Source organism: Colius striatus, chromosome 3 (genome assembly GCF_028858725.1).
Source record: "Colius striatus isolate bColStr4 chromosome 3, bColStr4.1.hap1, whole genome shotgun sequence".
Taxonomy (NCBI): Eukaryota; Metazoa; Chordata; class Aves; order Coliiformes; family Coliidae; genus Colius; species Colius striatus.
In genome coordinates, this window is record NC_084761.1 from 5,002,626 (window position 1) to 5,028,053 (window position 25,428).

Sequence of the window (25,428 nt, forward strand, 5' to 3'; positions counted from 1 at the left end):
TTGTGTGGCCCTCATAACATAAATGTAAATCTTTTATGCTAACGCTGTCAGGGGTTTAGCACTAAGGCTCCAAGGTGCTCTGATGTAGAAATCACCAGCAATCCATCAACCAAATATCATTTGGGATCTGGCAAATGACTTGCATTTTGGGAGGACTGTAAGCAGAGCATTATTGTAAGGTTAGAGAGTGATTTTGTTACTAGGTGCTTGGAAGCCTTGAAGGTGTTCTTTATTTATTCATTCTGCCATTGTACATAGGTGTTTAAGTAAGAAATTCTGCCCCGGCTGAAATGCCCAGCATATGACTTGATGAAAGCTTACTATACTTAATATGCTGAAGATAACATCTGAGCAAATAACAGCCACCAAATTAAAAGCCTTAAAATATATCAACAAGACCAGACTAAGATAGATAGCTGTTATAAAAGCAATATAGAGAAAGAAATTCTCCTGGGTCTGTGCTGTGAGAAAGAATGGGATTATTTAGTCCTTCATACTCACGTGCAAAGGTTCAGTGATTGCCTGGTATTAAAAATTCAGGGTTTATTGCCTACTGTTTCATAATTTTTTTAATTTGCATTTTATAAAAGGGCAACAAAATCAAATAGTTTCAGAAAGCCTCGTGATCGCTGTTAACTGTGTGCAAGAAATCCTTGCTGCCGCATGCCGTGCACGTTAGAGCTCTTCCTCAGCTGAAGGTGGCATCACCAGGTGCCGCGTCCCAACTGAGTCATTGCAGGGCAATGAAGGCACACTCATACAGAAGGAAATTAATGTAAGACCTTGAAGGTAAATAGCTGGGGAGCAGCATTATGTCTACACAGCTACAGGATGTTTAGGCTGGGTTTGTGTTAACTTGGGTGAGCACTACACTGCTCTGCAGTTTTTAGTTGTACTTATAGCTCGAGCTGTCATTGTGTCCTATGCTGGGTGACATACCCCATACAAACTTCTCTTTTCAAAGCAGAGGGTTTGGACATCCCTGTTTTCCATGTCCATTTGTGACAGGTCTGTGTCACAGAAAGCCTGCAGGCTTCCAGTTGGAATGCAAACACAGCCCCTTATGAAATCAGAGGCCAGGTTGCCTAGATCTGAGGTTTTTGTACAGCACTGTGCATAAATCAGTCCCAATTTTTTTCTGATACTGGTAGCCTTGGTTTGGTCTGTGTACAACTAAAGATTTAAGAGCATCACTTCTCTTGTGGGGAGCAATAAAATTCAGCTGTTTCCATTTCTTCCACCTGAGCACTTCTGAACCTATGCGCAGAGTTCTGCTTCTCCCATGGTAGTTGTAACCCCCTTGCAAATTGCAGGTCAAAGCACATTAGTCTCTTTACACAATGCACAGGTAGAGAAAACAGTCCTAACATTTGTAAGCAATTGTGGCATGTTGTAGCTCTGCAATTCCCAAGAAAGAACAGAAAAGTGCTAGGTCAATTGCCTCTTGTCTCTTGGCTTCTCTCCAAAATTTGCCTCACATCATTTGGCAAGCATCCAAATCTTCTTGGACAACACAGAGCAGAATATTTGAGGACTGGGCACACATGCTGGCCACAAATATTCTTCCATTTTATCTGACACTGTGTATGTACAGTCTGATCCTCACGACCAGGTCATTCCTCTCCCAGATGGACAGTCAAGACAGCAGACTCTTTAGAAGGTCCCGCTGAGCTCAATCTATTTCTTTTCCTGTTCCACAACATATTAGTCTTGCAGCTGGATAAAACAGTGGGCTGTGCTAACTAGCTGATGTATTTAAAATCAGAGAGATGAACAATCAAATTTTCTCAGTGTGTCTCTATCCAAAAAATGATGAATAGGGATAGCATCTTTTTCTTGCAGGCTCAAGGAGCAGCAGAAGTGTATGCTATAGATGAGAACTCTCTTGAATCTGCTGTTTTGAGGATATGGAAAGACAACTGTTAACTAAAACAATGTAAACCCACTAAACTATTTTAAAACTGAAGAACAGAGAGATATGGCACAAAGGAAAAATACCAAAAGTCTTACCACTCTTGCTATGTTCTTTGATATCACAATACCCAATTACTGTTTTTCATTCTGCTTTCTCCATATCTAGTACTGGCTTCATGTTAACACTGGTTTAATGTGCGTTCTGGTTTTTCTCTCATGGGCAATATAACGATACTATGTTATTCTGATTCTGCTTCTTGGGACTTTTTACTAGAAGTGTGCATATTGAAAGTGTTAAATACCAACATTATCAAGCTATTTATGATATCAATATGTGAGTCCCCCATTTCTATGCCTCAGGGTTGGAATAATGCTTTTCCCACAGCATCATAGCTCTAATAAAAGGAGTGAAGTCTGAAGTGAGTTGAAGTATCCCTTTCAACTGAGTTTTCTTTTAGCTGGTAAAAGAATAGAGCAGAATAGACCTGCTCTGCACTTGAGGTCTCTGGGTTGTGAAGGATGGCAGTAACACAGGACTCTACAGTGGAAGGTTTTACCACAGAGAGGAGAAGAGCAAAACATCAATGCTGCTGACACAAGCATAGCTGGAGGGCTCACTTGTGTCCTGCGGTGGAAGTGGCTGGAAGCAGCTATCCTCTGCACAGGCAGCTCCAGCCATCTTCTCACAGAGGCCCCTGCAGCCCTTATACACCAGCCTTTCACAGCAGAACCTTGCTGTTCATGCTGTAGATAAGTACTACTTCTCCAAACGGAAGAATTTATCTTTAGAAAGCAATAGCCTGCATTGAATTCAAGTGACAATTTTGAACTAGCCCCATACCAATTGCTCAATCGTTAGCAATCTAGATGCAAAGTCTGACAAACCTGGCCTGAAATGCTGCACATCAAACTGATATGCCAACCTTGTTTATGACAGGAAGCTATGAGGTTAATTTACATGATGTTTCTCACAACACTATTAGCTGAGATGAACATCAGACCACGCTAAGCTGTACTCTTAAATATACTGTTCCCATATAGCCATTAATTACTATGTGATGACTGGTAAGGAAATCTTTCCTGGTTACCCTTCTGCAGGAAATATTGACAAGGTTACCTTAGGTATCTTTCAGTATACATTGAATAAGAACATACTTCCATTAACTGTTCCTGAATAAACTGAAAAAGGAAAACTTATGTGATTTAATTGAGAATAGAGTTATATGTAATGGAGCAGAAGAACAATAAAAATTCCTGTTTTATTAAAGATGATAGATGGGAATAAATACACAACAATACTAGAGATTAAAAAATACCCACTGAAAAATATTACATAAACACATATGATGTGCTGCCCGATCGTGTAACTGTTTTGTTCTCATTACTGTGATTCTGCCATCTTTAAGTGAGGATTGCTGCCTCAAAGTATTCCGAACCTCTTGCTTCAAAGTCACTACTCAGGAGGGATCATTGAATATTAAGATCTGTTTTTCTTCTTTCATCAGCTCTAGCCAAGTACACTATATGTTCTCTGTAATTTAACCACAGCTAATTAGAGCTGGGAAAATGGGAGTTTTGCCATTGTTTTCAGTGGAGCCAGGATTTCTCCCAACCTGTTTTTCTGCAGAGATCTAATACTCCCTTAGAGGGCTTAAGATTTTGATAATGATAATGACATAGCCGCATTATATCTCTGGGGGAGGAAGACTACTAATTGTCAGCCATGACAAAAGTGTGATTACTTTTTAATTGTGCTCTTATAGAAAGGCATTATATATATTTCCTATTAATGTCTAAACACCATAACTTGGCTCTGGAATATGTAAGATTCTTGTGTTGGACAGCCAAATAAAGCAATTAATTTGGGGCAAAATTTTTGTCATAACAAAAATCTTCCCAAGGATTGTACCCAGAATTTTGGTAAAAGTGGTGCTAGTTCACTGTGATCTGGTGGGACCACGGATGCTTTTCAGACCTTGATATCTTCACGGTTCTGATGATATAACTGGTTTTTGTTATATAATGTGAGCTTATCGAATGAGAGGGTTCTGAGTTGGATACAAGATTTCAGCACAATACTACTTTTTACCATTACCAGAAGTCATTTAAAGTTTTTAGTCTAGATTGGTTGCCAGAAGTAGAGTCAGTCAGCCCTAAATCTTTCCTAAATTGCTGTTAAAAAGTTCCTATATAATAAAAATGTTACATTTGTAGTCCTATTTCAGGCAGTTACATTGTTTTGATAAAATGCTACATTTTACATCTCTCTTCTTATGCAAAGTGCAAACATCTTCTGCTAGAGTCCTTGGAACTTCTAGTGTTACATCATGCTGTTCCCAGCCTTGGGAGCCGACCTTGGGAACTTGTTTCTTCAGCAGTCATTGCTCTCTCTAGGAAGTCAAAAGACACGCTGAAATGCCCATACAAAAATTTTTAGCCTTCCTCTGTCAAACTTAGATTGTTGCTAGCTGCACTAAAATCAGAGCACAAAAGCAGAGATGAGTCTTTTTGTGAAATGAAGGATTCTATATATGTTCCACTTTCAAATCTAAACCTAGGAACTTTCTAACATATTTTTCTTTCTAATCTTTATCTGCTCTATATGTAATGGAAAGCTGGTCTCCATTCTTTATGCATTTTTAAAACATTTATTAAATATAAAAATATCAGTATGTCAAGTAAAATCTCCTTACTTTCAAGTACTTGAGCTGACCAGACAAGATATATCTGTGATAATATTTGATAGCATAATCTGTGAGAAAAGTTAGAGTCTTTGAAGGATAATGGAAGGCTAAAAAAAGTAATTTCCTGAAAAGTTGTGTTGAATGGGAATTACGATAAAAGCAAAGTTGCAATACTGATAATTATCCTTCTGTCTCTGGATTTGCAAAGGAAATGCTGATAGTGATCTGTAATCAAATATATTATGCTTTGTTTTATACACAAAGGTTATTTATTTTGAATCTAAGTGGAGTGCATTGAAGAACATTCCCTGTTGACTTTTCGATGTAGGCTGGCTGATTTTGTCTCTTTTTCTCTTAATCAATATTATACTGTCCTGATGCAAGTGAAGGTAATCCAAGATTTCATTGAGGTAAAAGGAAGAAGTGTCTGATCCTCCACATTCATGTGCAGTTTATTGAATATTTTGCATATAATATTCTAAAACAATTTTTTACTGTAGACCGTAAGTTGAATTTATGTGCATGTAACTTCACCTTTTGCTGATGGTTATTTACCATCCTCCCTACTGCTCTAACCTGAACAGAAGGGGGAAAAAAGCAGTGTTAGGAAGAATCCTGTTGAAGTATATACGTGTGTGATTTATTTACATTAGTAACTGGGTAAATAGATGGAGCAGTTAATGGAAGAACACCTGCTATTGGGTATTCATATGTCCTTAGTAAGCCTTCAGCATCCTAAAAAGGTGTCATTAGCTGATTGAAACCGAGTTCAAAGTAAGAAATAATGACTATCATTTTTCCTAGCACTAAAGCTTACTTTCCCTCCCCAAGTATAAGTTCTAATTGTAGTCTTATCTGCTGATTACATTTACCTTCTCTTCTCATAAGATCTGCTGGAAACACTTCTGTATATAGTTTTAATGGTGAGTAGATCAATTCCAAGTTACTGGAAGCCGATTTTCTATAAAAACAGATCATATCACTTTATTAAAAATTAGACTAATTCTTAACTTTTAACACACACACACACACGTACTTTGTCTCCTCTCTCATAAATAACACTTAGTACCATTATTCATCTGTAGAAGCTGACAGAATTTCTTCATTTATTCCAATAGGGACAGAATTTTACCTGTGAATTTTATAGAAATGTACAAGTATAGTATAGGAACAATGCTTTTCTGTTTATTTTGTTTGAATCTGGAATGGGGACTGTAAGTGCTTCTGCTGCAGATACAAGTTCCTCCTAAACTGTGTAGGGAATTTTGTGGACGACAGGAGTCACTACTGTTGATGACTGATTTCAAACATCAATCAAAACGCTGGCATTTCGTAAGGTTGATGTGCAGCCCTTTTTCTTAGCCTCCAACACCATCTTTCTTCCTGAGACTTGGTGATATTTTACAAAATCTATCATATAACCTCAGTTGCTCTGGACATTTTCTTCTAGGTCTGGAATGTAAGAGTCAGCAGCACACTACTATCAATTGTGCTAAAAGATACTGACAAGTCATGTATTACGAGATTTGACCTCTAGCCATGGTATAAGAAGCCTTTGCAGTGTGCCTTGAATTTCTGACCCTGAAAAACAAATAAACAACAGAGAAACTGTTTCTTCAGTTTCACTTCTTATAGGACTGAGCAGGGAATAAGTGCCTTCTGGTTTATTGTGGACACTGGTCAAACTTTCTTTTACTCTAAAGTCTAAAAGAGTATGTGCTCAGACTATGAAGACTTCTCTGACTTCAGAGAAGGCTGGATAGTAGAACATGATAAACATGAAGAATGTCTCTATTCAGCTCTAAACCCAGATGAATATTTGAAAAATTTCAAGAGTCTGGTCTTGTGACAATGACAATGTTATAAAAATAGTGACTAATGTTAAGATGAAAAAACCTTTCCTATACATGGGGTAGTCTCTCACAAACAGTACATACTGAGAAAGCATGTTGCTGTGGTCTATTTGGAATACTGGATTTGAAACTCTCCCAAACCAAACATAGAATCATAGAATGGTAGGGGTTGGAAGGGACCTTTAGAGATCATCTAGTCCAACCCCCCTGCTGAAGCAGGGTCACCTAGATCAGGTCGCATAGGAACGTGTCCAGGCAGGTCTTGAAGATCTCCAAGGAAGGAGACTCCACAACCCCTCTGGGCAGCCTGTGCCAGGGCTCCCTCACCCTCACAGTGAAATAGTTTTTTCTTATATTTAAGTGGAACTTTTTTGTGTTCCACCTTCATTCCATTACCCCTTGTCCTCTTGCTAGCTACTATAGAAAAAAGGGATGTCCCAGCCTCCTGACACCCACCCTTTAGATATTTGTAAATGTTAATAAGATCTCCCCTCAATCTCCTCTTCTCCAGACTAAACAGCCCCAGTTCCCGCAGCCTTTCCTCATACGAAAGATGTTCTATTCCCCTGATCATCTTGGTGACCCTGTGCTGGACTCTCTCCAGCACTTCGCTGTCCCTCTTGAGCTGAGGAGCCCAGAACTGGACACAGTGATGCAGATGAGGCCTCACCAGGGCAGAGTAGAGGGGGAGCAGAACCTCCCTTGACTTGCTGGCCACACTCTTCTTGATGCATCCCAGGATGCCATTGGCCTTCTTGGCCACGAGGGCACATTGCTGGCTCCTATTTAGTTTATTGTCAACCAGGACTCCCAGGTCTCTCTCTGCAGAGCTGCTCTTCAGCTGTTCGACCTCCAGCCTGTCCTGGTGCATGGGGTTGTTCCTTCCCAGATGCAGGACTCTGCACTTGTCCTTGTTGAACCTCATGAAGTTCCTCTCTGCCCAACTCTCAAGCCAGTTGAGATCCCACTGAATGGCAGCACAGCCTCTGGGGAATCAGCCAGTCCTCCCAGTTTGGTGTCATCAGTGAACTTGCTGAGGGTACACTCTGTCCCCTCATCCAGGTCATTGATGAAGATGTTGAACAAGACTGGCCCCAGAACCGATCCCTGTGGAACTCCACTGGCCACAGGCCTCCAACTCAATTCTGTGCCATTGATCACCACACTCTACATATACCATAATTGCAGAAAATCGAAGTCCTAACTATTGATAGGTAGAATAGATTATTTCACATGAGAGATCGTTCCAATTTAATACTATTGTAAGCAATGAATCTTTGATGTTAAGCATATTCTTATGTGGCCACGCAATTTTCTTCACTAAGGAAATGAGAGGACACTTGGTACAGACTCTGTCTTGTATTTGATGGATAGAAAGTTTAGGCCCAAGGATCCTGGTGACTGCAGACTGCTTCTTGAAGTTCCATTACAAAGTGGGATTGCAGAGGCTTTTTCTCTGTACTTTGCTGTTCTTGGCAGGAAGATAGCCTGGATAAATTGCAAAATGTGTGAAGGAGGTCTTGGAGCCAGTTTCGGGTGCAGTCCTATGGGTTATGTAAAAGGAAATGGAAAGGATTCTGATCCTCAGTTGACTTTGCTGTATGGTGAAAATGGGAAACCTTTCTTAAGCAATTATTTCAAACATATTTTAGTTTTATACCACTCAGGTTGCAAAGAGAGGTATAGAGCACTAAAGCCTTTAATAGATCTTGGGAACAAACTGTGCTAGACTATGAAAAAAAGAAGGGCCAGATGATTCTTCAAAATATTTTGATGAAGAATAACTGGACTTGGTTCATTTATGTGAGATGTAGGTAAATGTCAGATGCTCATTGGTGTGACTCACAGTATCTGTATTCAGTGACTTAGCATATGATTGTGCAGAAGAGTTTCTGGTCTCTTTCCATCTCTCTCGGTGTATTTTGTGCTAAGCTAGAGACAGGGCATCCTGCTTTACCAGTGTACTTCTGACGTCAGTTCAGATTGTTGCTTGAGTGTGGCTTTTATATGCTCAGAGATGATCAGAAAGTGTCAACGAGGGAGACAGTCAAGGCTTTACATTTCTTGTGTGTTCCATGGGAGCATGGTTTCAAACTGATCCTCGTGTGGAAGTGTAGTGCTTCCTAAGAAATCTTTTCTCCTTTTCCTTTTTTGTATTTCTGGGATTTCTCAACATGATCATCTGAAGCAAAATTAAATGACAGTGATATAGTAAACTGAAGTGACAGAACAGACTTGGGGAAAGTATTGTACTCCCTTACCTTTACTGCTTCAGAAAAACTGGTTTTACGATCTCTTTATATAAAACCTCACTATAAGATATGACTTCTTAGTATAGTTGGTAAACAGCCTGCCTTTTAGTCAAGCACATCTTTAAAAACTTGATGCATCACCTTATAAAAACAGTTGAAGATTTTTTTCACAAAAATCCATATCTTATCCCATAAATAAGAATGTTAAATGATGAGCCTTTCCTACACTCTACACATCCCTAGATGTGATGTCCTTCTCAGTGAATTTTTGTTAAGAAACAAAATACAATTTTTATTGAGATCAATAAAAGATTAAGGTGACAAAGTGATTTATCGGCTGTACTGAACGCTCATTTTTTCCCCAACAACACCACAACCAATCAAGAAAAGAAAAGCATGATGCCAGGAAGTGTTTTTTGTATTTAGCTTTGTTTTTACCTTGGGTCCGTGGAAAACTGGGAAAACAGAGTTAAGTTAATCCATCAAATCTTAAAATAGTGCTTAAGATGAGTAACTTCTGCCCTGGCCCTCAGACTAAAACATATGGAGGAACTTATTATATGAACCACTACACACTCAAGTCCATGGACATACTTCGATTAACTTCAATGAGCATAACTCCAGTACTGCATAATGAAAGCAAGAGAACCCAATTTATCAGTGCATGAGAAATGGTGCTCACCATCAAGCCTTTCTTTTGATTGCTGCAAGGCTGCAAAGCCAGTTTGCCTCCTTGATGTATGATTTGATGTGCCTCTGAAGAAAACTTTATTTAAAGGCTCTGAAAGAAAGGTGGATTAAATGTCTCTGGAATTAAAAAAAAAAAGGTTCCCTGAATGTACTTTTCCCCTTAAGATCAGCATCTCATATTGGTTTCTGCTTGTGTTGAATTTCAGTAGGATCTGTAATGAAGTAGTATAAAAGTTGTTGTTTCTGACTCCTGCAGCTCCTCCTCAGCGTTGGCAGAATTGCTTTCGGTGACAGATCCCGTGTGATTCAGAGTATAGGAAATGAAACTGTGTTTTGCCACATAACTACTGAGTATTCCAGATGAGCTATCACCACTGGTGCTCTGAGATGCTCAGGGCACTGCAGGGAAAGCTTCAGGGGCACTCAAAATTGGTGTAACCTGACTCTCACTGCAAAAAAATTTTGCACCACCTATTGATTAAGTGGCAAATATCTAAATCTGTTTCTGTCTCGTCTGGGAAAGAAAACATTAGAAGAATTGGTTTGCACCATCAGAAAAGTTGTTCACATTTCATTTCTGTCTGGCCATTGCTTATAGCCTGACCCAAACACCTAACTTGGTATCCACCATGGTGCTTTTTCTGGTTGTGTTGTGTTTCTCCAAGTTGCCATTGACTTGAAAATATGTCTTGTATATATGCAAACAGACCATGAAGTGCATGAAGTGAAATTAAATGCAAATTTGAGTTATTTACACTGGAAATGTTTGAAAGTTTCATGTTAAGTGACATTGGATCAGATATATCTGAATACAGGACTAATCCCATACCTGTTGTGTAAGCTGTAAAGTTCAGCACAGCTTTTTATAACACGAAGAACAGCAGTATTTTACATCTAAAATCCTAAAAATGACATGCCAACTCCAAATATAAGTAAAAATTGTTAATTATATAAAAGCAATGATCCACATTTCACTAAGCAGGGATTCAATCAAATATATAGCATAAAATGTAGCCATTTATGACTGTTGGTGAATGTAGTCATTACTGTGCTCTTCTTTTAAATAACATTTTAAATTTGTATATGTTTTACTGTAATATATTATTTATCAGTTTCCTAAAGCACCATTTCACCATTTTATATTAAATTTAACGGTAACTGTAATTTCATCTTAATTCTTAATATCAGATCCTTTCTCTTAGTCAATATTTTATGCACATGTATTTCCACTATCGTTGCATTGTTCTTGAAATATTTGGTAGGATTGATTAAAGTTAAAAGCACAGCATTTCATAGAAAGTTTTGAGGAAGGCATGTTGTAAATGAGAAAGATCAGGCTTCTTTTCATTGTTGTAGTCTTCTGTAGGAGTGTCACAGAACAGAAGTGTTTCTGTTTAAAACCTTATGTCTTTTAGCAGTGAGATTCCCAGCCTGGTGAACCTGCATCAGGTGGTTGTTTCATTCATCAGCTATTCTTGTCTTTTCATGAGCTTGGCTTGATTTCTTTTATCTTTCTGCTGATTATTTAAGTTATGAGCAGCTGTAGGCTATATGGCAGGAGGGGAGAACTATGTCATGTGAGCATGGCAAAATGAGGCATAATATGCCTAAACTGTTCCTCTGCAACCCCACTTCAACATACTGCAGAACTTAATTAAATTTTTAAGTATTTGATGCACCAAAACAAAAAGCAACTTTTGCTCACTGCACATACTGAGTATCAAATTTGGATTTGGAGGTTAAGCACCGATTAGGTTCAATCCTTAAAGAAGGTATGCAGTTGGAGAGAGTCTCTTATGTAGGGAAAGTGTGGATGACTAAACACCAGTTAGAAGTTCCTGGAGAAAGGATATTACTGCCACACACAGATTGACCAGTGCTAAAAGCAAAGTAGTATGGTGATATCAGAGATTTTTTTTAATATGTCGTGGAAAAATTATTATGCATAGAAAGTACTTGTTATAGGCTTCTTTTTCTCATCTGGAATATATAAATATACTGATTTTTTATCAAAAAGGCCAAGTGCACTTTGGCCACAACAACCCCCAGCAGTGCTACAGGCTTGGGGAGGAGCGGCTGGAAAGTTGCCAGGCAGAGAGAGACCTGGGAGTGTTGGTTGACAGCAGCTGAACATGAGCCAGCAGTGTGCCCAGGTGGCCAAGAAGGCCAAGGGTATCCTGGCCTGGATTAGGAAGAGTGTTGTCAGCAGAAGCAGGGAGGTGATCATTCCCCTGGGCTCAGCTTTGGTGAGGCTGCATCTCAGATACTGTGTCCAATGTCCTCTCTACAAGAAGGACATTGAGGTGCTGGAGGGGATCTAGAGGCAGGCTACCAAGCTAGGAAAGGATTTGGAGCATGTCTCAGATGAGGAGCAGCTGAAGGATCTGGGACTGTTTAGCCTGGAGAAAACAAGGCTCAGAGGAGATGTTCTCGCTCTCTACAACTACCTGTAAGGAAGTTGTAGTGAGCTGGGAGTCAGTCTGTTCTCCCTAGTAACAAGCAATAGAACAAAAGGAATCTGCCTCAAGTTGTGCCAGGGGAGGTTCAGGCTCGATCTGAGGATGAATTTCTTTCCTGACAGGGTTGTCAGGCATTGGAACAGCTGCTCAGGGAGGTGCTAGAGTCACTGTCCCTGGAGGGGTTTCAGAGATCGGTGGATGTTGTACTTAGGGAAATGGCCTAGTGGTTGGTAGAGCTGGGACTCAATCATCTTAAAGATCTCTTCCAGCCAAAATGGTTCTATGATTCTGTAAATTTGGTAATTCCTGAGCCTTCAGAGGTAAATCAGTCATCTGTACATTGCTTTAAAACAGGAATTGACTTTTCAGCATGCATCTCCATCAGAGAGAAAGAATATGTGAAATGTATACTATCTCTCTGAACTAGATAAAATGTCAGTTGGCAAAATAATCTGCTGTGATGATATTTCTTCTGAGTATTCTGCATATTTAGAAGGAGCTAGTTTATGTGTGCTTGTATGTATATACAGTAGAAAAACTTGTATCAGCCTTTGTGCTTCTTGGTGTGTTCTTGCTATTTGAGAGTCCCTGAGACCAGTTACCATGAGTAACATGGTGTGTAACTTCAGTGGGAACCTCACTGCAGCCTTCTTGTAAAGAAGGACAAAAGGAAGTGGAGTAGAACAGGAGAGTCAAGTCCAGTTATTAGTTTAATGTCCTGGAGACCAACTTCTAAGCATTTAATCTTCCTGTATGACTGTTGATCAAGTTATTTACATCTCTGAGCCTCTGTTTCTCCCACATTAAAGGGATTACTTTACAGTAGTATTATTTTACTTCACAGATGAGGAATTCGAAGGTAAATGAAGCTCAAAATTCATTTTGTAAAATTCCATTTTAAACTGTATGACTGGTACAAGGATGAAATAACAACAGGGTTATCATTGTTACTGAGAAATTTATGTCTTTCCCTTGAGATAACTGTATTAATTTGGCTTAGCTGGGCATGTAAAACTGTAGGGATGCAAGCCAATGCTCATCATTTCTTTGTTTGGCATATTCTGGTCAAGAAACCCTGTAAAGCATGTTTGTAAAATAGTGTCATGTTTTAAGGCCATCTTGGAGCACAAGCAGGTAAGACTTTATCATCTTCCAAAATGTCCTTAGTGCACAGGTTTGTGATAAGGTCTGTGTTTCCCCTTCATGGGATCTTCACTTTTCAATTTGACAGAGGCAGTATCTGCCAGTCTATATGTGCCATGTTTTTATATCCATCTACACATCTTCCTCCCGAGATATACACTTTTTCTCCATCTTTTCTTTCTTACTGCAGAAAGGCATATTAACATAGTTTTCTCTTCAGGTATCCCATGCATGTTAATAAACATGTGTTCTATATTTGCTCATTTCAAGATGCTTTCCAAGGGGATAATAATCAAAAGTATGTGTAGGAAAATGTTACTGACAGTATATGAATCGAAAAGTCCTTGCCAATAGATGGTCAAATGTTGAGCACCAATGACTTCGGTGTTTTTGAGGAGCTACTCTGATTTACACAGAATTATTCTTTGCAAAACATGCAGATGTGGAGCCCTTATCAATAGGTATCTTGAAATGTAATGCTTTTTCATTTTCTGAAACTGCACCCTTCTTAAAAATAGGATTCAGGGAAAGTCACAGACTGCTTATTAGTGCATATGTATTTTATTGGAGGAGATTAATAAGCTTTCTGTTCAACTAAGACAGATGATGCATTCGAGATAGCACTACTGTTAATAATGAAAAGTGAAAACAGATGTACAACTGTGTTGCCAGGAGTGCAAAAACCAACAAATTATACATTTATTATTTTAACTGATATGATTCAATCAGCAGGGAACTCTTATTTAGAGAGCTGGTTAGTGTCTGCCGTGCTGGTTAAAGCCAAATCCAGGGTGTTTTTATTAATGCAGCTCATGGAATGTGTCTAATGCAGAGAAATCAGAGGGCAGAGAAAGAGAGCAATGTGAGGGATTTTATGGTGGTTTTTTTTAGAAACAGAATATTTCTACTTTACATATGTTATTTGACTTGGTTAAAGAGCTCTAGTGGAGGACAGAGGATAAATAGAAGTCACTTTCCTAACAGGGATGGGTTTTGCATTAATGCTAGGCAAGGCTTGTACTATAGGGAGGTATTTTGAAACAGGACAATACCTAAATGTCCTTCACACAGGTGTCATTGCAGGAGGATAGATCTCTTAAGTGCACTTCATATAGCCACATGAGAGGGAAAGGGTAGCAACAGTACTGGATAACTGTTTAAGTTGGGAAATGAAATTGCAAGTTTTCCTTGCCTCAATATTTATGTATTAATTACTCTGATTTTCATAAAATAATTTAACCAACTCCTGTAAAAAGAAAAGTATAAGCCAAAATGGCTGTTGATATCAAAGATCCACCTGTGGTCTTTTCCTGCTCCTTTCTTCCCATATAAAATTCTATTGACTCCTTCTTGGAAAAGGAAGCTGCCCTCACAAAAAGATCAGATAGAGAGGAGAATAATAATGGCAACATTAACAAGAAGCTCTGCACAGTACCACTGCTTCTACCACGCTACCTCTGTCCTCCCTAGCAGGTTCCCTGAAGCAAGATGCAATATATCTCTTAGTTTGAATATTTCATTTCCAGGGGTACATCTACTTTTTCTTTCATGTTATATTCAGCGTTACCTATTTATAAGACTTTTGTAAACTGATTTTCCAGCTTCTTGATATGGTATAAGAGAAACAGAAACTGTGTATCAGTGTAATGATAAGAGGCATGAGGAAAAGGGGAAAATAATAATTGATTGCAAATCATGTTAGGAACCTCAAGGAAAAGTAAAAGTTAAAGAAAGAGGAAAGAGAGTTTGATGATCTCAGTAAGTAGCAGAAATTATAATGTGCTGTGTACATTTGATTTGTACTTTTATACTGAGTTAGTGGATAAGGATATTTATCTGATGTTGTTTGCTCTACACATAAACTCTTCTGATTCAGATGATAGATAGAAACCATTTATACAGATAAACACAGTAGGGGTCTAAACACGGATCCCTGTGGAACACCAGATGTGAGTAAATGAACATTTGATTTTCCTCTTGTCTGCTTCTGACAACCTGATGGATAAGAAACCGTCTCCTGAATTCCCTTAAAACCCAATAGCACTAATGCAGATAATAACATAGAGTGAGATATGGTATTTATTAAATCTGCTCTCTAAATATTAATGCGACAGCAGCTGTGATCTTTCTACTCTTTAACTGTACTCTTTAAGTACTATGTCACTTGCTAACAAAGATAAATGCACAGGACTGATGTAGAGGGTTTAGGACCACAGGGGTATTCAAACACTTAAGATTCATGCAATTTAGAAATTAATATTCTACATCACAATTGATTAAATTAAAAGAGTGTGAGAAATTTACAAAATTGCTTTTAAAATGGAAACAGATTGTGTGAATGGAATAAAAAGCAGCTATGTTAATTCTTTTTTGTCCATTGTCCCAGGTGGATCTAATGCTAACCACTGAAGAGTGTATTAGCAGAAAGGAGCTTTAGTATTTCATAAGTTAGAAATATCATCTCTGAAGTGTCAGCAGTTTTATATCCATTTTTCTTTCCCTCTCCATTTCCTCCATATCTCTGAGACGAAATTCTTATAGAGAAAGAGGCCACCAGGGGCCATGTCTTGGCCAGATGCTTTTATTCACTATGTCATGTCTTTTCCAGAGTTAACTGTCAAATGCACTTGTAGTTCAAGCTTTCTCAGGTGGTGGGGGGTGACTTCCAGTGCTGTAACTTCTTACATAAAGCTAAACTCAACAGCTTTCTCTTGCCAGAAAAGTGCATAAGCCCAGCACTTCTCCCCAGCCATATGTGTTTCCTGTTTATTAGCCCAGTTTGACTGACTTTGGCTGAACAGAGCTTCATGTTTATTAGTGAAAATGTAGTGAAGATCAGTACCAACTTTTGCATAGGGGATAAATCTACTCTCTTTTATGTAGCATAAAACCCAGTCTAATAGAACAGAAAACTGAAACCAGTATAACTCAGACTCTTAGGAAAGGTGAGGCCTCATCTGGAGTCCTGTGCCCAATTCTGGGCTCTCCAGCTCAAGAGGGACAGAGAACTTCTAGAGAGGGAAGGTGCAGAGGCTCCTTCTCTGGAGGTTTGCAAAATCCACCTGGACATATTCCTATGTGACCTGATCTAGATGGGCCTGCTTTAGCAGGAGGTTGGACTAGATGATTTCTAGAGGTCCCTTCCAACCCCTACCATTCCATGAAAGTGTGTTGCCTTAAACAGTTGGTTTCTTTATTTCTATCTCTGGGAGAGACTTACAGTGTCTAAACACAAATGGTGGAGCCGTGTCTATATTTGTGTGGAGTTTGAAGAGCTGATCGTGTGCAACTTACTTTTGACTACAGGCAGAGCATGAAGTGACATTTATCATCAATATTCAGGCAACTTTTGGAGCCCCACTTCGGGAGCTTGGAATTATTGGGTTCTTTGTGCTTAGTTGCATATGTCTGTGGAACAGGATGCTCTATTTGCTTCATGTCAACTTCTCTGGAAAGTAAGTCTAGCGAAAAAAGCCTCACTTGTTTACTCCAAGACTAAGTTGTTGAGATGACAGGCTAAAGAGGAAAGGACCTTCTTGCTAGACTCATTAAGTATCCTTTCAGCTAGCTTTGTACAATTAACTGTCCTGAACTGAGCTCTGGTGCATATCTGTTAATGTGATGTTTCTGATATTGCAAGTGGGCCACAGGTATCTTCTACTCCATGGCAGCATAGCCTCACTCTGGATGAGACAGTGTGGCTCTATAGGCACTTTTGCATCAAGACTACCAGTTCTGATTTAAATAAGTTGATAGTGATTCTATACTGGATTCAATAAACAGTGCCAGGCACCTAGAATAATTCTACTGATAGGAATGGAAAGCTAATTGGCTTTGAAGTAAATAACCCACACACAATTTGTACCACTCCACTGATCAGAAACCAGACCATGGATAATTGAGATGCTATGAAACACCCATAGCCCAATGCTCACAATTTTTGGATCCATTAATTCCTACAGTGTTTTGTGCCTACCTGCAGGAGGATGTTACAACAGCTGAGCTCGTTATAAACAATTTTGCCCCATTTACTTTAGAATTTTGCGGTTGTTAATCCATAGATGTGTAGAGTGCAAATTTTCAAACCAGGAAGCTTGGAGATAGTGACTGTTTTCTGCAATCTGCTCTTTCAGTACAACATCAAAGATAAACATTTTCTCAAAAGGAGAACCACATTTTCACATATATGCCTGTATGGTTGTATTTGAGCCTGTATGTGAAGAAGGTTTTGGATGGACGATGATTTGGGGGCAGTTGTTTAGTTTTTTTGTTTGTACTGCTTTGGATATTTTTTGAGGACATGAATCACAGAAATCGTATGTTCAAGTTCCAAAGTGAAATGGAAGTTTTATGTGGATTATGGGAGCACAGAGATTACAGTCGTTATAATTACATTTGATTCTATACAAATGGAAAATTGAGTTCTGTTTCATTCAATAAAACTGTGATTCTACGTTGTTATTGCTACTCCTGTTCTGCTTTTTAGGAAAGAGAAGGAAGGAATGTCACGGCACTTGTGACAGAAAAGTTCGGACTGTCATTAAGCATTGTATTTTCAATATGATTCTCATGTCAAATGAAGGCAAATTTTAACAGAATGTTGTCGTAATCCACATAATACATCTTAAAAATGTTTGGTTTTATTTTCTTTGTTTTCATTAAATGACATATTTTTTACTCTTTTCACGGCATTTCAGTATGCTGATAGTTCAGATGCTTTTCTCTCAGAAGGCACAAACTCTACCTTACTGTTAAGTAACAAGGAGATTCAACAGCAAATTCTGTACATGGCATTTTCCTAGATCAAAGTTTTTCCAAAGATTTGTTTATATCTAGTTTAGAAAAACTTCATACTATGGAAATCCAAACTCCTGTATGGAAATTCAAATCTACTGATAGCAGGCTTGAGTTTCTTGGTTTCCTTTTATAGATGCATTACAAATAATCCTCAGATGCCTCAGAGTGAATAACTGAAAACCACTATTATGGGTTAAAATAATCTCAACAGATAAAAGTGCTTGTTTAAAAGGGAAATTCTTTTATCAGATCTAGTAAGTTTATGCTAGCCTCACTTTTTCTACTGAAATACCACCAGAGTAATTGCCAGGAAGAACAATAATTAGGCTTCTGATATTAATATTAAAAGGAAAACCTTCTTAGAATACTGAAGTCTTATTTTCACAGGGCATTGACTAGATTTCACTTTTTCACTAGCACAAATCTATGTAAGAAATTGCTCATTGGAAATGGTACCCTGAGCAAATAACAATTTCTGTGAATGAAGTTGCCATATCTATTTTTATCTGGGTCTGCAAGAGGCTGATCCAGTCTAATAGGTTGAGAGAGCAGCAGCATTATTCATAGCAGTATGTAAACTACCCTCTTGGGCCCACCGTACATTTTATCTTTCATTATCAAATTGACACTCTTGCATGGGTAGATTCATTCTCTGGCAGGGAATACCACAGGCTCTATTTCTGTACTTTTTCTCTCTCCATCCAGACATCCTCTTAGTGCCTTGGTAAATCATCATGTTGAATCATTAATAGTGAAGAAAGGCATGCTACGTAAGCAATTATATACTGATTAATGTCTAAGTTAAATCGCTCTCTTTAAAGATATTGCTGACCTGCTGAGTATCTCATCATATTCATTTTCTTTGTTCTTTGGTGGAAGCTGATGGTTTAGCAATCCAAGCACAAAGGAAAGGAGTGTTCTTAGGTTCAAATCCTTATACACCACATTGAACATGAGCAGCTAATGTACTCTCTCAAAATTAACACAAGGGGGGACACAAGGGCAGGATATCTCCAGTAAAGCTTTATCTAGCTGGTAATATTCCATGCATGCTCTCAAATCTCCCATTCTTGTTAGCAACATGGCAGTTCCAGAGGTACTAGCAGTGATAGGAGCTCTCACAGAGATGGGTCATTATTGCTGGCAGCATTGCATCAGTTCAACCTACTGTAAGTGTAGATGACGTGATGCTTAAAATCTGGGTAACCATAGGTGTTTTTCTCCAGTGGAGCTCCTAAAGTTAGTAGTAACATGAGAACCAAACAGACACTGGCTCATGTAGTAATGGTTTTAATCACTCCGTTATCCAGGTGTTAGAGTCTGTACAATGCAGGCAGGGAAACAACAAAATCCTGAGGGATGAAACAGGGTGGGATTCAGGGGAAAGAGGTTCTGTTTTGTTTTTTCCTAAGGGATAAAAAATATTGTGAAAAATACAGAACTTATTGGAATTCCCTACAAAGTCTATGATGGTCAGTTTGTGTTAAGTATAATGGTAGTATTTGTAAAATTATTTCACTGGTGAAATTCATTCTGGAACAGTACCATGTTAATTCTTATGTAGTTACTCTAGTGTGGTCTTCCCAAGCAGAGGAGGACACCTTTGATCAAAACTCATTAAAATCATGATTGTCTTTTGAAGCATTGTACTAACAGTTTAAATGCATTGGTTTCTACTTGCTATGTGTGTAAAATGTTTAACTACTTACACTGAAAAATGTGCTCACAATGGTGATCTTATGCCACAGAAATATGTGTTACTGGCTTTTTGGGAAGTAAGTGGTACTTTCACTTTGTACTGAAGGGCAAATTACTGACAAATCATAGAATAGTGGGGTTGGAAGGGACCTCCAGAGATCATCTAGTGCAATAGCATTCAGGTACTAAGTATCTAAAAAGAAAATACTGATACTGTGTATTTGCTGACAGAAAGAAATGTTTACAGGACATTTACATTGACAGTACTTTTAGACATTTTCTGTTTTAAAATCAGAAATAGATATTGAAATATGACTGAAAAGTTGCACCCCCTACCTAAGAAAATCAGAATCTAAGACCCATCTCTACTTTTATTTTCCTTAGCAGTGCTTCCTCTTCATTTGCATTGAGATTATGTGTTTTCTACCAGACCAAAGTCTGGGAGGTGGGGTACATGTAGTCAGACTCAAACAGGCAGTAGTGTTATTTTCCATAACATCAGACTCCCTTGTGCCACTCTGCATAAAAGAATGGCAAGATGAGAAAGATGGCTTTGCAAACTCTCCTTATTTAAAGCTTAACCCTCACACAACAAGGTTCAGATCTCTCACTGTTACAGAGGTGTCAACCTTTGATTGCTAGGAAGCATGTCTTGTTTTCAACTGGAGACAGATGTCACCCCAGTTATGTAGCCAAAAGGAAAGAAAATACACCTTTTAACGTGGCCAGGGATATGTATTTTTTCAGACCTATCAAGGTGAGAAGCTATCACATCAGAATTGTTTCTAAAGCTGTCTTTTGTGCTGTTAGCACTAAAATATTCATAGCATATTAATTTCTAATTGTTCCAATATCCTCTGCCAAGTCTTGTTATAGCCAAAGGACCACACTAGATCGTAGGGTTGAAATGGGAGTTGATCATATCTTCAAGGGTATTCAGATGCTGTACTGAATGCAAGTCCAGGGGGAAAGGATCAATTCCTTTTGCTTCGTACAATGAATTTTTATTGTTTCACACACAGAGCTCTACACATTTAACAATAGTCACTCTGGTTTTGTTAAAGGTACCAGTTGTGATGTTGTTTGTGAAACAAACATTTTTCTGGAATTGGAACTGTAAATATTTTTACCCATTTTTCAAGTTGAAATCACTCAACACTTGACAAAATCTGGCACAGGGAGGCCAGTAATGTTGTAGCAATTAGAAGTTTTTCTGTTTTACATGATATTATATCTGAGTGAGAATTTTCAGGCAGTCATCACGAAGAGCCGTAGTAAATTGTGCTCAGTTTGCACTTCTTGAAAGTGCCATTGCTCTTAAACACTTTCTCATCTCCTTCTCCCAGCATCTATTACCGTTCTGTCTCTGTTATCAGGCTAAGAAGGTCTATATTCTATGCAAGCTTGACTGTACTGGTAATGGAGTACCACAGGCAAAATCCCTCAAGTACCTCAGGGCAGGGCTCCCAGCCCCCGTCCTTAGGCTCCTCTGAGTCTTGTATAGTGCCCTGTAGCCTCCTTACAGACACTAGTGAGCCAGCCTGTTGAGAAGAGTCCTGGTTATATGCACTTGGGCAAAAGCTACAGTCCCTGCTGAGCTGCACCTGGTTGTTCCAGAGGGTGGAGGGAGGAGGTTTTCTTTTAGCTCTTACCTCAGTGCAGGCACACATGCCAAATCAAGGAGAGCATTAACTTCCTGGATGAGCTCAATTGAATCCGACAAAGAACAGAAAAGCAAGGACCTAAAGTGCTACAGCAGTTTGAGGCTTATGAATCTGGAATAAATGAAAGAATGAAATATTCAGTTGCTGCAGTAAGATTTTCTGTGAAGAATACTTTATTTCACATAGTGTTTTTCCCGTTCATATTCTTTCTCCATCATCATTGTTTATTTTTATCTGATGCTTTAGATTGAGAAGGTCTGATACAATAATGGAGTTTAACATTTGAGTGCATTTTTTCATATCTTCTTTTTCTTTCCTTCTTTCTCTCTCTATCTTTACACACATGTATATCAAAAGCATGGACCAAAAGCACAAAACAAGATCACCCATCAGCTGAGGACTCCTGAGCATGCCAGAGTTTGAATTACTGACTGGGTAGATGACACAATTCTTCATGTTTTTCAGAGAAAATTGACTGACTTGTAGAAAAACTATCAAATCCTTTCAGGTGAAACTACAGGGAAGTAGCAATAAACAAGTAAGATTTCAAAGACTCTCATTATTTTTGAGAGGAGAATGCAGCAAGGTAATAGAAGAGGCAAGGAAAGGTAGCTCTGCTTCAAAGGAAGGGCACCTAGACTGTAATTATTCCAGAAGAGATATAAAACTAAGAGCAATTTGAGCCAAAACATTATCTCCTAATTGATGTTTGGAGAATGTTATACCAATAAATTCAGTATCTTTTAAAAAATCTATTCGTTTCATCAGTTTCCTCAGTGACTTGTGAAAGAGAATGATTCATAGTGTTGTGGAGCTCAGGACACCTGTGATCTCTTGGTTTTACTGCCCCTGCCTTTGACTTGACACTTCAGCCCTTTGCACTTCAGTTTTCCTTCCATTCCACCCTAAATTTGCTCTCTCTTTTCCCCTTTAACTTGTGCATTATTTGAGATAGAGGAAACGTATCTGTATCTACTCAGGGATCATCAGGATTTTTCATATCCTCTGAGGACTGTCACAAGAAGACACTCAAAAGCATGATGGAATCAATCACTGAGGCAACTCTTAGCAATGGCAAAGTGTGTACTGGGAGGTCCCCAAAGAAAGGAATTTCCCCACTTACCTAATAAGTCCTATCCTGCAGTTTTCCTGAAAGGTTGGCAAGGAATCTTAAGTTGTTCTTTATTTATTTAAAGACTTTATTTTAAAAGGGAAGCAACAAGGAGCTTCCCCAGGCATTTTCAGTTGCAAAGATTCGTGAAGTGTGGGAGAATTTCAGAGATATTTGAAGCTCATAAATCTCTTTGGGTGCTTATGACCCACTTGCAAGTCAGTCTCTCCTAAATGTGAGGTATACTGTTAAGTATTTATTCATCTCATACCAGACTGTTCTAAGACAAGGCTTGGAAGAGAAAGCTCACACAAGCTAGTGGTAATTTTGGAGGCCAGCCTAGAAAATTGTAAAGGTCTTTATTTGCCTTAAAATCGATGAATTGATAGCAAATGCTGTCAAAAGGTCATTGGTCAAAGATAAGAGGCTAACTATCTGATCATCTAACAGAGCTGCTAATGCATTTTTATTATAAGGAGATTAAAATAAATCCTAGATTTGGTTGTCAGATATTGTTCAATCACTTTTCTTCCCCTTGAACACTTTAATGCAGAGGTTTTCTTTCTGTAGACTGCACCTGAAAAGTTACCAGCTACTCCAGAATGCCATATGGAGCTTACTGAGAGTCCATCTAAAACATTTCCCAAAGTATTGTGCAACAAGCAGTAGAGCAGCTCTCCAGTCTGAGTGTCTTATGATTTATGAATAACTATGTTTTCCATTAAGCTGCAGAAAGGGGATAGTGTGTTTCACTCTGTGCTGAGAACCCCATTTGTTTCCGTTCCTGTCAGCAGTTTGCATAAGTGAATGATTTTATTTCATGTGAGAGAGAAGGCAAACACACAAGTTACCCTAGCAGTGGAAGATTTGTCAAATAAAGCTTTTAATAATGGTGTTATTTGACAGTTTTATAGTGCTTCAACTTTCAAGCAGTTTGAAGGTGGTAGGTTTTCGATAAAAATTAAGTCCTTATCTAGAAGAAACTCAGTCCCTGTTGTTTGAAAAGAACTAGTCTCAGCTGCATTGGAGCACCTTAATCTACTATTGAAAGTAAATCTCAATCCTTTTCTGTATTAATATATCTTGCAATCCATCATCAGTAGGCGTTCTGTGTATTTTTTTGCCCTAGTATATCAAGGTAGCCTGATAAACCACCTTCCTAACCAAACTTGTTGGGTGATCATTATGTTTCTCACAGGAATAAATTATCCAGTGTAGTTCTCTGTGGCTTACTTAAATAGTCCAGCAGTGTTTCCAGTCACTCTTACTTATTTATTTAATTTGTTTAAGGGGTCCAGTAAGTTATTCAGGTGAGGAGAAAAGGAATGGGGAAGTTGCTGGTTTCCACAAGGTCAGAGTTAATTCTATCCGTGTTCATAAATCATTGTACATCATAGGATAAAAAGATAGCCACTGAAAATGTGTTAATAGAAAAGCAGTTCTGCATTGAAAGTTCCCACATTTTAAAAAGAGGGATTTTCAAAAGTATCTAAAGCTGCTTGGAATTCCCTCCCAGTTAAATAAGCATAAATTTAAAGGGCTATATTATTTATAGATCTGCTGCTTCTGTTAGAAATGATGGTTGATCTTCACCATCCTGTGGAGAAGTTAGATTTTAGTACAAGACTTTTACCAAAACAATTTTTGAGAGAGGGCTGTATAACTTCAATAAGCATTTGATTTGGGCATTTGGAATAATAAACAATGGTACAAATGGAAACAGAGCAACTTAGCTTTAAATTATCTGCCCAGGTTCGCATATAGAGATGTTGTGAGAGCTAAGATTGGATATAAAAGCGATGTTTCCCAATTGTCTTCTAAGCTAGCCCCACACTGATTGTATAGACACAAAATAGCTCCATTAAGTACAGAGTCCTTTTTCAATTCAATTTATGTATTGCTATACCAACTGATATTTACAGGAAGAGTGCTCAGTTAGCATATACCTGGCAAAACTCATTCCCATCCTTTGTGTCTGCATATCAGACAGAACATCTTGTGTCACGGTGATTTCAGCTTCTTTCAGGAATCATCAGGGTGAGGTCTTTCTACTCTTCTATTCTTAGTAGTAGTGTTGTTAAAACCAATCATGCATACGTCATATTTTTAAATGCAGTGCCACAGTTTTTGTTCCAGAGAGCTTACAATCTAGTCCAGTAAATGAAATGAGCAGAAGACAGGAGCTGGAAGGAGGAAGGACAAAAAAACCTGCAGCAACATTGGTAGCTAATGTGCCAAAGCTTTTTTTACAAGCTGGTGGCTCTCCTAAACCTTAGGGGAAGGTTTATTTTCTTTTCACTGGAAATTTCTGAAAAGCTCTTGAAAGAGATTTCTCTGTGTGAAGGCCTTGAAATCTTATAATGTGCTGCAGAAAGAGTTATTGGTTGGGTATGCTCAGTCCTGTCCTGTTGCCTCCCCTTCCACTACTTGATTAGGGTGTGCCAGCATAGCATGGGGAGCACCCAAGTAGTTAAAAGTCACCTGTGTTGAATTTCAGGGGAACTCTTCCCACTGTTAACTGATGAGTAAGTCATTCACTGCTCAATAGCTCCTTCTTATTGTCAAACCTGGGAGAAGAGAGGGACAAAGCCTGGTTTTTATTGACTGATGGCTGAGGCAACGTCAACAGAGAAATTAGAGGAGTCTTTCTATTGACATTGTGAAAGCTGGATAGCATCTTGGACATGTGCTGTATGTATTGGGGCTTTTTATTTTATACACAGTCAGCTCAAAGTCTCCCTCATGTCTCTCTCTCCCACAGCGCTCAACTCCCCTCTCTCATCACAGAAGTCTGACAGGAACTTTCCTCTCTTATCTGTCTCTTTCTCTGTTTTCCTCCTCCCGCTTCTCATTCTTTACCTCCCTCTGTCTCTCTCATTCTCTCCCCTGCTGATGTCAGATGGCTGGCTTTACTCAAGGTCTGCAGACTGGCACAGAGCATGCCTGGAACAATATGTTCCTATTAAATTTACCCTCTCTCTTTGCATCCTGAAATTAAATTGAATTTTATTCTCAAGTTTGTTTGTTGAAATCACATAAAAAACCATTCCTGAATGCAATCACATTTCATCAGAAAACTTTCCAGCATTTCTAATGATAAACCACCCTTATAAAAAGTCTCATTCTATTGTTCTACAGAAAAGAATAAGCATATTTCTTATGT